Raw genomic sequence first — 15,565 nt, 5'->3', positions numbered from 1 at the left:
TTTAATCCTCATAATCTTTACAAGGCCATCCACAATCTGAATTAAACCAAATCCTGTTGCCGTCTAGTTGACTCCAGCTCATGGTGGCCCTATGTGTGTCAGAGTAGAACTGTGCTCCATAGGGTTTTTAATGGATGATTTTTCAGAAGTGGATCTGTAGGCCTTTCTTCCAAGTTGCCTCTGGGTGGACTTGACCCTCCAAATTTCCAGTTAGCAGCTGAGTGCATTAACCATGTGCACCACCCAGGGAGTCCACAATCTGAATTACAACTCCCATTTTACGGATGCAGAAACAGCTGGCCAGGTCAGGAGTCAAACTAACATCTGACTCGTCGATTCACGTTTGTTTGTATGTTTCCTTCACGTTGTATAATGAAAAATTTCACACATACACAAAGTTTGAGGTAAAACCATAATGAACTTCATATACTCACCACCCTGTTTCAGTATTTACCAACTTTTATCCCCTAATGTTTTTTCTTTGTTGAAGTAGTTTAAAGAAAATTTCAGGCATGATATTATTCTACCTATAAATACTGCAATTTAAATATCTCTAACAGATAAGAATTTTTAAATAACATAACCATAATACCATTCTGTTAGCTAAGAAAACAGAAATAATCCTTTAATTTACCTAAGATTCATCCACGTACAAATTCTCTTATTATCTCCAATCGTCTCAGTTGGTTTTTTTCAAATTAGAAGGTTTGCATATTATATTAGGTTGAAATGCCCTTTTTAAGTTTCTTTTAACCTCCACAGTTCCTCTAGCCCACCTTCTTTTTTTCCATGTCCATTTATTTACTTCAGAAATTGGGTAATTTATTGAGTAGAATTTTCCACATTCTGAATTTAGCTGATTACATCCTCATGGCATGTTGTTTAACAAGTTCTTTTTCCACTGTATTTTCTGTGAAATTTTTTAGTTAAATGTTTTTAACCATCATACATTCTCCCACTTGAAGAGTTCTTTATTTCAGTATTTGTAGGTGTAAAGTATAAATCAATAATTCATTCATTAAATAAAAGAAAAAAAAAACCTGAGTGAAACAAATTGGCCTCAGCAATGCAAATGAAGAGTGGAAAGGACTATCATTGCTCTAGACCATGAGTACCAACAAAAAAAACCCAAACCTGTTGCCAACAAGTTGATTCTGACTCATAGGGACCCTATAGGACAAGAGTAGAAACCCATAGGGTTTCCAAAGAGTGTCTGGTGGATTTGAACTGCTAACCTTTCGGTTGGCAGCCAGCTCTTAACCACTGCACCACCAGGGCTCCAGGCCAGGGTTAGGCAATTCTTTTTTTTCTCCCAGAGGGCCAGACAGCAAATACTTTCAACTTTGCAGGGCATGCACTCTCTATTACAACTTCTCAACTCTGCCACTGTGGCACAAAAGCAGCCATAGACAAGAGGTAAAGAAATGAGACTGGCTGTGTTCCAGTAAAACCTTATTTACAAAAAAGGCAGAGAGCTGGATTTAGCCCACAGGCCATAGTTTGCTGACTCCTGATCTAGACGCATCAGTTTATGCCTGAAGACTTCAACTGCTTGTAATGGGTTACAACAGACAAAGTGACACTCTGTGCTGTGCATTGTGTATGCTTTGGTCCTCTTTGGTGTGGATCATTCTTTTGTGTGAGTAAATGCTGGCAGAAGGAAATAAAGTTCTTGATGACTTTTAATTTTTTTTTCTTGTGTGTTTGTTTACTGAGTGCTAGTGTGTTTTGCTCTGAAGACCTAAGCAGCACAGCAGATCTATTCTAGACCTGAGGTGACAGGTGGAGTATCAGGTTAGGAGCATAGGAAACATAGTCTAATAGGAGAGGTCACTGAATCTCTGGTGGGATATAGCTCAAAGAGCATAATGAAATGACAAGGCAGTGCCTGAGAATTGGGAAACCTAGCGTATTGGCCAACCCCTAAACTTTTTGACTCTTAAGAAAATAACTTAGCCTCCCTGGCTCTCTTCCTTATCTGAAAGACAAGTGTTTAGACTGGATGAACTTGGAGGTCTTCAGCAGTTAAAAAACAAAAACTTCTGAAATGCTATGTATTCCATTATTTTGAATGTTCTATCTTTGATACAGGAAAAAATATTTTATTAGTAAGTGTCAGGCTATAGGAAGTTAAACCAATTTAGTTAGGAGTTGAGCTGAATTTGCATTTTGTTTCAGAATACTTCAGACTTCAAGTTCCTCTAGAAGTAGCTTGCCAATGCTTCATGCTTAGGTGGTGGCTGAGGTGTTAGAGGATTTTAGTCAGTGCTAGTCCTCCACCCTTAAGGAGTCCTGGTGATGCAACGGTTAAGCCCTAGGCTGTTAACCAAAAGGTTGGCGGCTCAAACCTGCCCAGCGGCTCCACAGTAGAAAGACGAGGTGGATTGCTCCTGTAAAGATTACAGGCTACAGCAACATGGCACCCAGGGACAGATGCACCATGCCAACCCTCTGCAGCAATGACCCAAAAAACTAAGTAAAACAGTTACAACAACATCAAAACAATAAAATGGGGGAATAATTGGTGTAGGTATAGAACATTCAAATGGAGAGGAAGTCAAGGTGATATCAAGTAATAAAAGACTGGTTCAACTTAGAAAGATAAGAGTAAATTTCAAGGTAATCACAAAGAAAGTTAACAAACCTATTCATCAAAATAAAAAAGAAGAAAAACATAAAGACTCAGTAAACACAGAATCTATAATAGTGAAAGAAAAGAAAATCCACAAGCAAAAAGAACTCAGCACAGGAAAGTAAGAACAAAGAAAGTGTCAACACCACAAAAGAAAAAGCACAATATGATAGCAATAATACCTATTGATAATCACACTGAATATAAGTTGCTTGAATGCACCCATAAAGAGAGAGAGTGAAAGAATAGATTAAAAAAACATGACCCATCAATATGCTGTCTACAAGAGACACAAAGACGTAAATATATTAAAAATCAAAGGATGGAAAAAATATATCAAGCAAACAGTAACCAAAACAGCAGAAGTGGCAATACAAATTTGAGATAAAATAGACTTTAACGCAAAATCAACCATAAGAGACAAGGAAGGACATTATATAATGATTACAGGGTAATCCACCGAGAAGACATAACCCTAAAAAATATCTATACAGCCAACAACAGGTTTCCAAAATGCATAAAGTAAACTCTAACAGCACTGAAAAGAGAAACTGATGGTTCCACAAGAATAGTAGGAGACTTTAACACACCACTTTTGGTAAAGGACAGAACATCTAGAAAGAAATGCAACAAAGATACAGAAGATCTAAAGGCTACAATCAACCAAACTGACCTTGTAGACATATATAGAACACTCCACCCAACAGCAGAAAACTCTACAATCTTTCTCAATGTATATGGAACACTCTCCAGAATAGATCACATTATAAAGCAACCCTCCATAAAATCCAAAACACTGAAATAATACAAAGCATTCTCTCTGACCACAACGTCATAAAAGTAGACATCAGTAACAGGAAGAGCAAGGAAAAAAAAAAGAAGAAATACATGGAATCTGAATAACATTTTGCTTAAAAACATCGGTGTAATAGAGAAATAAAAGAGGAATAAAAAAATTCCTAGAATCAAATGAGAATGAATACACATCATGCTAAAACCTTTGGGACACAGCAAAGTGAGTGCTCAGAGGTCAATTTATAGTAACAAACACACCCATCAAAAAAGAAGAATAGGGCAAAACAAAAATGTTAGCCCTACAACTTGAACAAATAGAAAAAGAGCAGCAGAAGAAGCCCATAGGCACCAGAAGAAAGGAAATAATAAAGATCAGAGCAGCAATAAATGAAACAGAGAACAGAAAAACAATAGAAAGAATCAATAAGACCAAAAGTTGGTTTTGAAAGAATCAACAAAATCAACAAACCATTGGCCAAAATAACAAAAGAAAAACAGGAGGAGAAGTAAATAACCTATATAAGAAATGAGATAGGGGATACTACAACAGACTCAACTGAAATAAAAAGGATCATAACAGAATACTATGAAAAATTATACTCCAACAAATTTGAGAACCTAGAGGAAATGGACAAATTTCTAGAAACACACTACCTACATAAACTAACACAAACTGAGATAAAAAATCTGAACAGACCCATAACAAGAAAAGAGATTGACGAGGTAATAAAAAAAACTCCCAACAAAAAAAAGCCCTGGGCCAGACAGCTTCACTGGAGAATTCTACCAAACATTCAGAGAAGAGCTCACACCAGTACTACTCAAATTACTTCCGAGCATAGAAAAGGAAAGAATACCCCAGAATTCATTCTATGAAGCTAGCATAACCCTGATACCAAAACCAGGCAAAGACATCACACAAAAAAGAAAATTACAGACCAGTTATCTCTCCTGAAAATAGATGTAAAAATTCTCAACAAAATTCTAGCCAATAGAATTTAGCATCATATCAAAAAAATAATACACCATGACCAAGGGGGATTTATATCGGGTATGCAAGGATAGTTCAACATTAGAATCATCATAATCCATCACATAAATAGAACAAAAGAAAAGAATCACATGATCATCTCAATCAACTCAGAAAAGATATCTGATAAATTCTAACACCCACTCCTGATAAAAGCTCTCAATAAAATAGGAATAGAAGGGAAATTCCTCAGCATAATAAAGGGCATCTGTACAAAACCAGTGGAGCCCTGGTGGCACAGTAGTTAAGAGCTTGGCTGCTAACCAAAAGATCGGTAGTTGGAAACCACCAGCCGCTCCTTGGAAACCCTATGGGGCAGTTCTTCTCTGTCCTATAGGGTTGCTATGAGTTGGAATCAACTTGACAGCAACGGGTTTATACAAAACCAACAGCCAACATCATTCTCAACAGAGAAAGGATGAAAGCATTCCCCCTGAGAACAGGAACAAGACAAGGATGCCCTTTATCATCACTTCTATTTAACATTGTGCTGGAAGTCCTACCTAGGGCAATAAGGAAAGAAAAAGAAATAAAGGGCATCGGAATTGGAAAGGAAGAAGGAAAACTATCCCTATTCGCAGATGATAAGTCCCTATACATAGAGAACTCCAAAGATTCCACAAGAAAACTACTGGAACTACTAGAAAAATTTAGCAGAGTAGCAGGATACAAGATCAACATACAAAAATTAGTTGGATTCCTATACACCAACACATAGAACTTGGAAAAGGAAATCAGGAAAACGATACCATTCCATTTATAACATCCCCTAAAAAAATAAAATACTTAGGAATAAATCTAACTAGGGACGTACAAGGCCTATAGAAAGAAAACTACAAAACACTATTGCAAGAAACCAAAAGAGACCTATATAAATGGAAAAACATACCATGCTCATAGATAGGAAGACTCAACATTGTGAAAATGTCAATTCTACCCTAAGCAATCTATAGATACAATGCAATCCCGATCCAAATACCAACAGCATTCCGTAATGAGATGGAAAAACTAGCACCAAATTTATATGGTAGGAACAAGGCCCCAGATAACCAAAGCGTTACTGAAGAAAAAGAACAAAGTAGGAGGCCTCACGCTACCTGATCTCAGAACCTACTATACTGCCACGGTAGTCAAAACAGCCTGGTACTGGTACAAGACAGACACATGGACCAACGGAACAGAATCAACAACTCAGACATAAATCCATCCATGTATGGCCAGCTCATCTTTGACGAGTCCATTAAATGGGGAAAAGACAGTCTTTTTAACAAATGGTGCTGCCAAAACCGGATGGCCCTCTGTAAAAAAAAGAAACAGGACACATGCCTCACACCATAGACAAAAACTAATTCAAAATGGATCAAAGACCTAAACATAAAACCTAAACTGATAAAGATCATGGAAAAAATAGGGACAATGCTAGGGGTCCTAACACATGTTATAAATACAACACAAACCATAACTAACAGTGCACAAACAGCAGAAGATAAACTAGATAACTGGGCGCTCCTAAAAATTAAACACTTGAGATCATCAAAAGACTTCACCAAAAGAGTAAAAAGAAAAACTACAGACTGGGAGAAAATTTTTGGCTACGACATATCTAACAAGGGTCTAATCTCTAAAATCTATAAAATATTTCAACACCTCAATAACGAAAAGACAAATACTCCATTTAAAAAGTGGGCAAAGGATATGAACAGACATTTTACCAAAGAAAACATTCAGGCAGCTAATAGACACACGAGAAAATGCTCGTTATCATTAGCCATTAGAGAAATGTAAATCAAAACTACGATGAGATACCAGTTTACCTTAACATTATTGGCACTAATCAAAAAAACAGAAAATAACAGATGTTGGAGAGGTTGCTGGGAGATTGGAACTCTTATGCACTGTTGGTGGGAATGCAAAATGGTACAACTGCTATGGAAAATGATATGGTGCTTCCTTAAAAAACTAGGAATAGAAATACCATACGATCCAGCAATCCCACTCCTAGGGATGTATCCTAGAGAAATAAGAGCCATCACATGAATAGACATATCACACCCGTGTTCACTGCAGCATTACTCACAATAGCAAAAACATGGAAATAGCCTAAATGCCTATCAAGAGATGAGTGGATAAACAAATTATGGTACATACACACAATGGAATACTACACTATGATAAAGAACAATGAGGAATCTGCAAAACATCTCACAACATGGATGAATCTAGAGGGCACTATGCTGAGTGAAATAAGTCAATCACAAAAGGAAAATTTTGTGTGAGGCCACTATTACAAAAACCTAAGAAAAAGTTTACATGCAGAAGGAAACAATCTTTGATGGTTACAAGGGAGAGGAGGGATGGGGAAACTAGATAGCAGACAAGTGTTAACTTTGGAGAAAGGAAAGACAACACACAATATAGGGGAAGTCAGTACAACTTGACCAAGGTGAAGTCATAGAAGCTTCCTAGACATATCCAAATACTTTACGGGACCAAGTTACTGGGGCTGAGGGCTGGAGACCATGGTCTTGGGGGACATCTAGGTCAATTGGCATAGCATAGTCCGTAAAGAAAATGTTCTACATCCTAGTAGTGTCTGGGGTCTTAAAAACTTGCGAGCGGCCATCTAAAATACATCTGTTGGTCCCATAATACTCAGAGTAAAGGAGAATGAAGAGAACCAGAGACACAAGGAAAATATTAATCCAAAGGACTAATGGACCACAAGAACCAGAGCCTCATCCAGCCTGAGTTGAGAAGAACTAAACTGTGCCCAGCTACCACCACCCACAACTCTGACAGGGATCACACTAGAGGGTCCCAGATGGAGTGTGAGAAAAATGTAGAACAAAATTCAAATTCACAAAAAAAAGACCAGACTTACTGGTCTGACAGAGACTGGAGGAAGCCCTGAGACTATGGCCCCCAGACACCCTGCTAACTTAGAACTAAAGCACTCCTGAAGTCCACCTTTCAGCCAAACATTAGACAGGCCTACCAAAAAAACAGTAACACACGTGAGGAACATGCTTCTTAGTTCAATCAAGTATATGAGATCAAATGGGCAACACCTGCCCAAAAGCAAAGATGAGAAGGCTGGAAGGGACAGGAAAACTGGATGAATGGACACAGGGGAACCCGGGGTGGAAAGGGAAAGGGGGAGAGTGTTGACACATTGCGGTGACTGCAACCAAGTCACAAAACAATTTTTGTATAAATTTTTGAATGAGAAACTAATTTGTGCTGTAAACCTTCACCTAAAACATAATAACAAAAAATTAGATATAAAAAAATTACAGCCTAGAAAACCCTGGGGGCAGTTCTACTACGTCATGTATCATTGCTATGAGTTGGAATTGACTTGATGGCAGATAATAACAACAATAACAGTGCTCCACCATTTGCTCTCCCTGCACACCGGTGACACCCAGGAGGTTTTGTGCTACCCTCTTGCCTGTGCCTCAGCATCTTATTTAACTTTTCTACCAAACAATTCAATATAACTATTCATTCTAAAAAACCTAAGTGTAGACATGATGAACCAATACCTTCCTTTCTCTACTATTTACTTCTCAATCCTTTTTGGAAGATGGTGGATAAAGACAAACAAAGCAATCATACATAATACACACATACATTTTACAAACAACAAAAGAGAGAAATGACTAAAATATTTACGTAAAACAGTAAAATCTTGATAAATATTCAGAATTTTGACCAAACAAAATTATAGAACACAGCAGGTTTATTTCTCTTAAATTTCTGGGCCAATAACCTAGTTAAGTACTTACAAAATAACATGGATCACTTCTGTATTCCCTCACATGTGGATCTGTGTTCTCACTATGCGTGACTTTTAGCCCTTTTCTTTTTCACTTTATTAATTTTCTTCTATGCTAATCTCCTTCTTGATGTTCAGATAAGACTTTTCATTTATAATCTACTCTCCTTGAGGACACCAATCAGTGAATTTAGGGGTAAAATCTCAATGTAAATGAAAAGGTTTGGCCTTCAACTTTCAGGAAAAAATGAAGCAGATCACCCAGAACAAGCTAAGATCTCTCTGGATTTGCACAAATTCCTCTACAACTTTATCATTTTCTTCCACAGTAATATATATTGCATTGTATGTTATACAATGACCATCACTTAGAGTAAGATCCTCTAACTTCAGAAATAAAGATTCATTTTACTGTACTTCCTAAACTATAAAACTGGCTTAGAAGTGTTAAAAAGACTTTTTTTTAATAATGAATTTAGAAAGGGCAAATTCTCTCCTGATTCTAACTGTATCTCAGTTCCATCTCTTAGTGTAGGTCCAGTAGAAAGCACAATTCACTGGGAATGTGCCTTATCCTCTACGAACTTATTTTCTCATCTGTACAATGGACATAATACCTCTTCTGCCTCCACCACAGGATTTCCAAGAGGAGAAACGAGATAATTCATGATAAAAGGAGAAAGGAAACTCACAAGCATTCCCTAGCTCTTGTTTCATTTAACATACAAAACAATCCTAGGAGAGGTACTATCAAATTTTTCCCTTTATTTTATAGATGAGGAAACTAAGACTCAAAAAAATAACTTGCCAAAGGTCACAAAGCTGCCAGTTTGTCTGATTTCAAACTTCATGCTCCTTTCACTAGACTAGACCATGCTGTTCCCCCACTTGTAAGCAGTACAAACCAATGACCAATTCCTGCTATTAAAGCATTTCTGGAGCACCTACTGGTGTGCGAAGAGATAAAGACAATAGAGAGGTAGGTGCTACAGTGGTTAGGAGCTAACACTCTGGAGTCAGACTGCATAGGTTCAAATCCAGGTCTGCCCATACAACCTGTGTAACCTCCACGTGATGGTTAAGGCTGTGTGTCAACTTGGCCGGGCCATGATCCTCAGTGTTTGGCAGTTATATGATGATGCAGTTTGGTAGTTATGTAATGATATACTTTGGCAATTATGTAATGATATAGTCTTCCTCCATGATGTGATCTGATGTGATCAGCCAAACAGTTGTAAGGGGAGTTTCCTTGGGGGTGTGACCTGCATCAAATATATATATGGACATTCTGGCAAATCTCGCTTGCTTGCTCTGGATCCTGCATCTGGTCTGTCATCATCTGGCCTTCGGTTCTTTGGACTTGAGCCAGCGCCCTGTCATATTGCCTTCAATCCTGGGATCTGTTGGCCTCCTCAGCCCATGAACGAGCAGCCTGCCGTCTGACCTGCTGATCTTGGGTTCATCAGCCCCTGCAGCTACACGAGCCAGGAGAAGCCTCCAGCCTGACCCACGGACCTGTGACTTACCAGCTTCTATAACCGTGTGAGCCATTTCCTTAATCTCTCTCTCTATATATATGTTTCACTAATTTTGTTTCTCTAGGGAACCCAGCATAAGACACTCAGGTATGTTTAGTTAATGTCTCTGGATTATAGATTTCTTTGCAAAATTAGGCTAACAGTAGTACAGTGAAACCTCTGCGAGTCGGAACTCAATGGGACTGCCTTGTTTTTCTGGGTCTTGCAAATTTTCCACCTTTGATAGGGTGCAGTCTTACCACTTGTCTATTGCTCATTTGAGTGGAAAATATTTGAGATCTCCTTCTCTGACTGGTTTCTGCTTACACAGGTGCCAGCTTTTGCAGGTTTCCCTGTGTCTATACCACAGAACTGTTTGAGGATTAAATGAGTTAGTAAGTGTGGAGTCCTAAGAACGGTGCTTGGCATTCAGTAAACACTATAAAAGTCTTAGCTACTATTATTCCTTTTATTATTATATGGCCCTTAAAAATGCATGAAATAACCATATGCACAAAGACATTATGAAATAGTTTGAGTAGAAAAGACACGCAGACCTGAATTAATGAACTCTAAGAAGGGTCTAAGGTGGGCAGTGCTTATGATGGATGTAAAAGGTGTTAGAGAAGTGTCAGCCTCAGCACAGGCCAAGTCTAAACATTTCAGAAAGACCATGACCAGACAAAGGAGCAGCAGAAAGGAATGGGGAAGACCTTCATGCAGAGCTGTGGATGATACAAACGTCCGACAGAAACAAGTGGGTGCCATGCTGTTAACAACAGGAGCCTGGATGTAACCATTGCCTCTGTGGGGAAATATGGAATTGCCTGTCTATTTTTTCCCTCCTCAGCTATTCCTGAAAAACCCAGCTGAGGTGGCAGCCAAGTTTGTTTCATGAAATAATCACCAAAGCAAGGTCATTTCTGCAACTTCCCAAAGTGTAATCAAGGCCATTTCCTGCCTTGTGAAAAACAACAGATGCTTCATTCCACTTAAATATAAAAAAGACAGGTGACTAGCAATCTCGCCTTTCCCAAGTCAAGTCTCTCCTTTTCTTTGAAAATGCCTGGGGAGGCTATCACTAAGTGAAAAAATAAGTGAACAAAATCACTCAGAATCTTCAAGATAATGAGACTAAAATAATATGACTATTATAGTTTGGTTCCTTGATAAGTTCTCAATAAATACAAATTCCAAAATAATCAGTATAAATATTAAAGTTAACAAATCTGATACTTTTGCTAATTTTTATTACTCTTAGCAGGTTTTGCCTGTAAGTCAAAATGATAAAGTTTCAAAGTGGCAAAACATGTCTAAAGAGCAAGATTTCAATGTATCAGGGACTTCATTTAAAAAACCCATTCAAGATTTTTGTTTTCTCATTCTATTCTCTTATACTTTTAGCACCATTCCTAGTATAAATAGCCATAGAAAAATGGTTAGCAAATAGATTCACAGAGAAAGCACAGGAAAGACATTTAAGCAAAGATTACTAGTATCCTAGTTCATCCTATAGACATATCTTTTGAAAAGTCTTTCAGCCTCTGAAGCGAGAGGTCATATCTGCTAATCCCCATGCACAGAGCAGGTACTTGGTGTTTGATAAATAATATTTAATAGTATATAGAATTTGATACAGTACAGAAAAATGTAGAATTTAATCTGTGTTCCCTTTCATTTCCTTGGAGTGTAAAAACATTTTTTCTGTAAATTTTTTACTGCTTTCTACGGAAAAATTTCTCCTATAGTTTATTTTTATAAAAGCTTTATTGAGATATAATTCACATACCATAAAGTTCACCACAAAATTCAGTAGTTTTTAGTCTATTCACAAAGCTGTGCAACCATCACCATTATCTAATTCCAGAATATTTTCATTATCCTCAAAAGAAATTTACACCCATTAGTAGTCACTTCCCATTTCCCCCTACTCCCAGCCCCTTGTAGCCACTAATCTACTTTCTGTCTCTATGTATTTCCCCATTCTGGACATTTTGTATGAATGAAATCTTATAATATGCGTCCTTTTGTGTCTGGTTTCTTCCACGTAGGATATGTTCAAGGTTCGTCCATGTTGTCGCATATATCAGTACTTTACTACTTTTGTGATAATACCTAATTTTTTAACGCCTTGAGAATTCCACAAAATACATGGAAACAAATGATGCTTCCGAGAATAAGGATTTGAGATTTCAAGGCTACACCCAGGAAATTTTCAAACAACGAAATATACCAACAAGAAAACACTTCAGCCTTCATAGTCTGACACAAGTAGGACTATTCTAAATAAATGAAACTGAGATGGTTTTCTACTACAAGTATAAACTAGGTACACCTGACCCAAGCCATGGTATTTTCCATCACCTCATATGCATGCAAAACCTGGACAATGAATAAGGAAGACGAGAGAAGAATTGATGCCTTTGCATTATGGTGCTGGTGAAGAATATTGAATATATCATAGACTGCCAGAAGAATGAACAAATCTGTCTTGGAAGAAGTACAGCCAGAACGCTCTTTACAAGCCAGAAAAGCGAGACTTTGTCTTATGTACTTTGGATGTGTTATCAAGGGGGACCAGTCCCTAGAGAAGGACATCAAGCTTGGTAAAGGAGAGGGTCAGCGAAAGAGAGGCAAACCCTCAACAAGATGGAGTGACACCATGGCTGCAACAATGGACTCAAGCACAGCAACAACTGTGAGGATGGCGCAGGACCACGCAGTGTTTTGTTCTGTTGTACATGGGGTTGCTATGAGTCGGAACTGACTCCACAGCACCTAACAGCTACAACCACCTTCCTTCATAATAGAGTCAGCACTTACAAGATGGGCACCATTGTTAGTAACATCCCATTTCCTCTTTTCTTCATGAGGCTTTAATGAAATGAAGTAGGTCTTTTTTTTAGAAAAAGCCTTTTTCTCTTCTCCAGTTTTGCAAACTGCACGCTTATTCTATACCAAGTTTTCTCTGTGCTCTCTGGATAAGGAGATTAAGTCCACACAGGTCTTGCTGAGACTGACACTGGCGATACTGGAGTCATCGACACTTCCTTAACCTCACTCTCCTTCCACAGAGACCAACAAAATCCCATTTGATTGGACACCTGATAGCTCCCCAAGAGGCAGCAGTAAATGCTTCAATATTTGATGTCTGTGGTGAAATCGGGCTCTGACTCTTTGGATCTGTTCAGCTCTAAATAACTCAAGAGATTTATTTATTATCTTGTAAGGAAAATATGAGGCTGTTCATCATTAATATTGTCAGAGGCTTTCACTTGGATTAATGGAAGATGGCTAATCAACAATTTAGATAAGGCACTCTTGGGTCTTCTCTCTTGTCCCCTCAAGTGATATAGTAGTGAAGAAAGGGACAGTATAATTAGAGTAAATGTCGGACACCTTCTTCCCACCCCAACACCCTCAGTGAGTACATACAATCCCAGTGGGCCAGAAAGACTAAGGCTGAAATTTACACCTGTCTTAGGTCCCTCCCCTCAAGTACAAACTCCTCTTCCACCATTGCATCATTGGATGTTACAGCTAAATGGGTTCTTAGAGATAGCTAGTCCAGTAGTTTTCAACCTGTGCTTTTCAAATATATATATATCTTCAGTATACATTTCATAGATTCCATAGCTCCATAAACATTGAGGAATTTTTGGCCATTGAAAATTGAAATAGTAAATGCTTTATCCTGTAAGCATTTGTTAGATAACAAAGGTTCGGTTACCAAAAAAAAAAAAAAAAATGACACATGCTGATTTACTTAGTCCAAGCAACTCCTTATTTTACATGGGAACAAATGTAATTAAAAAGAAACAAACTACCGATTATGGAGCTCTTTGTGCATTATCTCATTTAATCTCTATAATGACTGGGGGGGAGAGAGGCTATTAACTCAAATTCACAAGTTAGCAAAGTGAAGCTGGAAGGGGTTACCACATGACTAAAAAGTGCTCCAGCAGGAATTTGAACCTGAGTTGTCTGATTCTGAAAGCTGCGCTGGTTCTTTCCACTGGGTCATAGCAGAGAAAACACATCCAGATAGTGAGTCTCTTCTTAAATTGGGCAAATGTTTAGCTCTAGTTCAGAATCCAAGTAGCATAGTCTCCATATAGAAAACATGGCTGACATTCAATTTCCAACCAAAAGGAAACAATGTCTCTCAAAACAAAAATACTGACTGTCTAAAGGAGTGGCTAGTTCAGCCCCGTCATTTTAAAGAAGAACTAACGGCTTTTTCTCATATTTTGTTAAAGGTGTCGCTATGACAGCTCCTTCAAAAGTAGCCTATTTTCTGTGTTGCAATAAAGAAAGCTCCTCCCTGCTAGAAATTTTTATGAGTAGTGAGAAATGTAGTAATTAAATCAAAAGTAGCATTTAAAACTCAATTATAAAGTAACCAATTGTTTTATATGTAGTAAGGTGTTTAAAAATTTTTAATCATTTAAAATGAGTGAATCAAATGATACCAGATCTCCTCTACTATTTCTAATGAATGCTATATCTGTAATTAAAAAATTCCACCCCTTTTTGTATCACTCCATCATCTAAAATTCTGAAAAAACAATAAGGGTTTTAACAATTATAAATTGTCCACACACCTATATTATTTCTGATAAATCTGGAAAGAAATTATTTTCTGTGTTGAATATTTTTCTTCCCCCTCCAGAAAGTAAATCACGCTTACAGGCTTTGGAGATGTCAGTTAACTTGAAACTGTTACTTTTTCAGGTATTCTGTCCTCATCTGGTCTTCAGATAAACTAGATTCTTCCTGAAGTTTCAAATATGCCAAGAACTGAAAGCAATGTCTTTGAAGTTTCTGAAGAAAGATGGTTTGGAGAGAACAAAGGCAGTCTGCTGCAAACTGCCTACCTATATGTCCCTGAATGGTGCAAACAGGCAAGCACTCAGCTGCTAACCAAAAGGTTGGTGGTTCAAGTCTACCCAGAGGCACCTCGGAAGAAAGGCCTGGCAATTACTTCCAAAAAGTCAGCCATTGAAAATCCTATGGAAAGCAGTTCTACTCTGACAAACACGGGGTCGGTATGAGTCGGACTTGACTCTATGGCAACAGGGTTTTTTTGGGGGTGGGGTGCAGTGCACTTGTGCTAAGGAACCGCGAAGACTCAAACTACCGCCAGCGCAGCCACCCCATCCTCAGCTTCCAGACAATGGTAGCCTGTGTGCACCATGCTGACTCAGTCTCCCATCAACCCAATGTGATCCAACAGCTCCTGATGATCACACACTCAGGGGCAACAAAATGAGTTAGAAGGTCTGGATTGAAATCTCTGTCCTTGCACTTTACCCTTAGTACGATCTGGGGCAAGTAACTTTTTCAGGCCTCTGTTTGCTCATCTGTAAAAATATCTATATTCTTGCAGGTCTCAAATGATGTACTGTACATAAAAGTATCTTGTAAGCTGTAAAATAGGATGTATGCAGTTTAGAACAAGGAGTAGCAAAGTATTCAACCATCACAACATGAATATAAATAATTTATATTATTGTTATTCATACCAGACCAAGAGCCTGTTACTTAGAAAGTTAGGAAAAATAAAGATAATCCAAAATCAACAGCATCAAAAAATATGATGTAAATTCAAGGTTATATCATCAAGGGGTTATAAACATAAAAACCCGTTACCAGCAAATGAGTTTTTAAGACGCCTGTGACTCAGCTTTGGGTGATTTATACAGCGAAAGACTTTCACAGCACGGCCTAGGTCAATGTTTTCTAAACTCGCCTGATCAGAAGAATCACATGAGGAACGTGTTAACACAGATTGCAAATCCTCACCCCAGATT

General features: G+C 38.0%; 1 protein-coding gene across 1 annotated transcript in view; it reads right to left on the bottom strand.

Annotated features, from left to right (window-relative positions):
• ANK3 (ankyrin 3) overlaps positions 1 to 15,565 on the bottom strand; it is a 742,532-nt gene that overhangs the window by 189,781 nt on the left and 537,186 nt on the right. The window lies entirely within an intron of this gene.

This window comes from Trichechus manatus, unplaced genomic scaffold, assembly GCF_000243295.1.
Source record: "Trichechus manatus latirostris isolate Lorelei unplaced genomic scaffold, TriManLat1.0 scaffold00007, whole genome shotgun sequence".
In the NCBI taxonomy this organism is placed as follows: Eukaryota; Metazoa; Chordata; class Mammalia; order Sirenia; family Trichechidae; genus Trichechus; species Trichechus manatus.
Note: the sequence above shows the minus strand (reverse complement) of the source record. Positions and strands in the feature narration are given on the sequence as shown.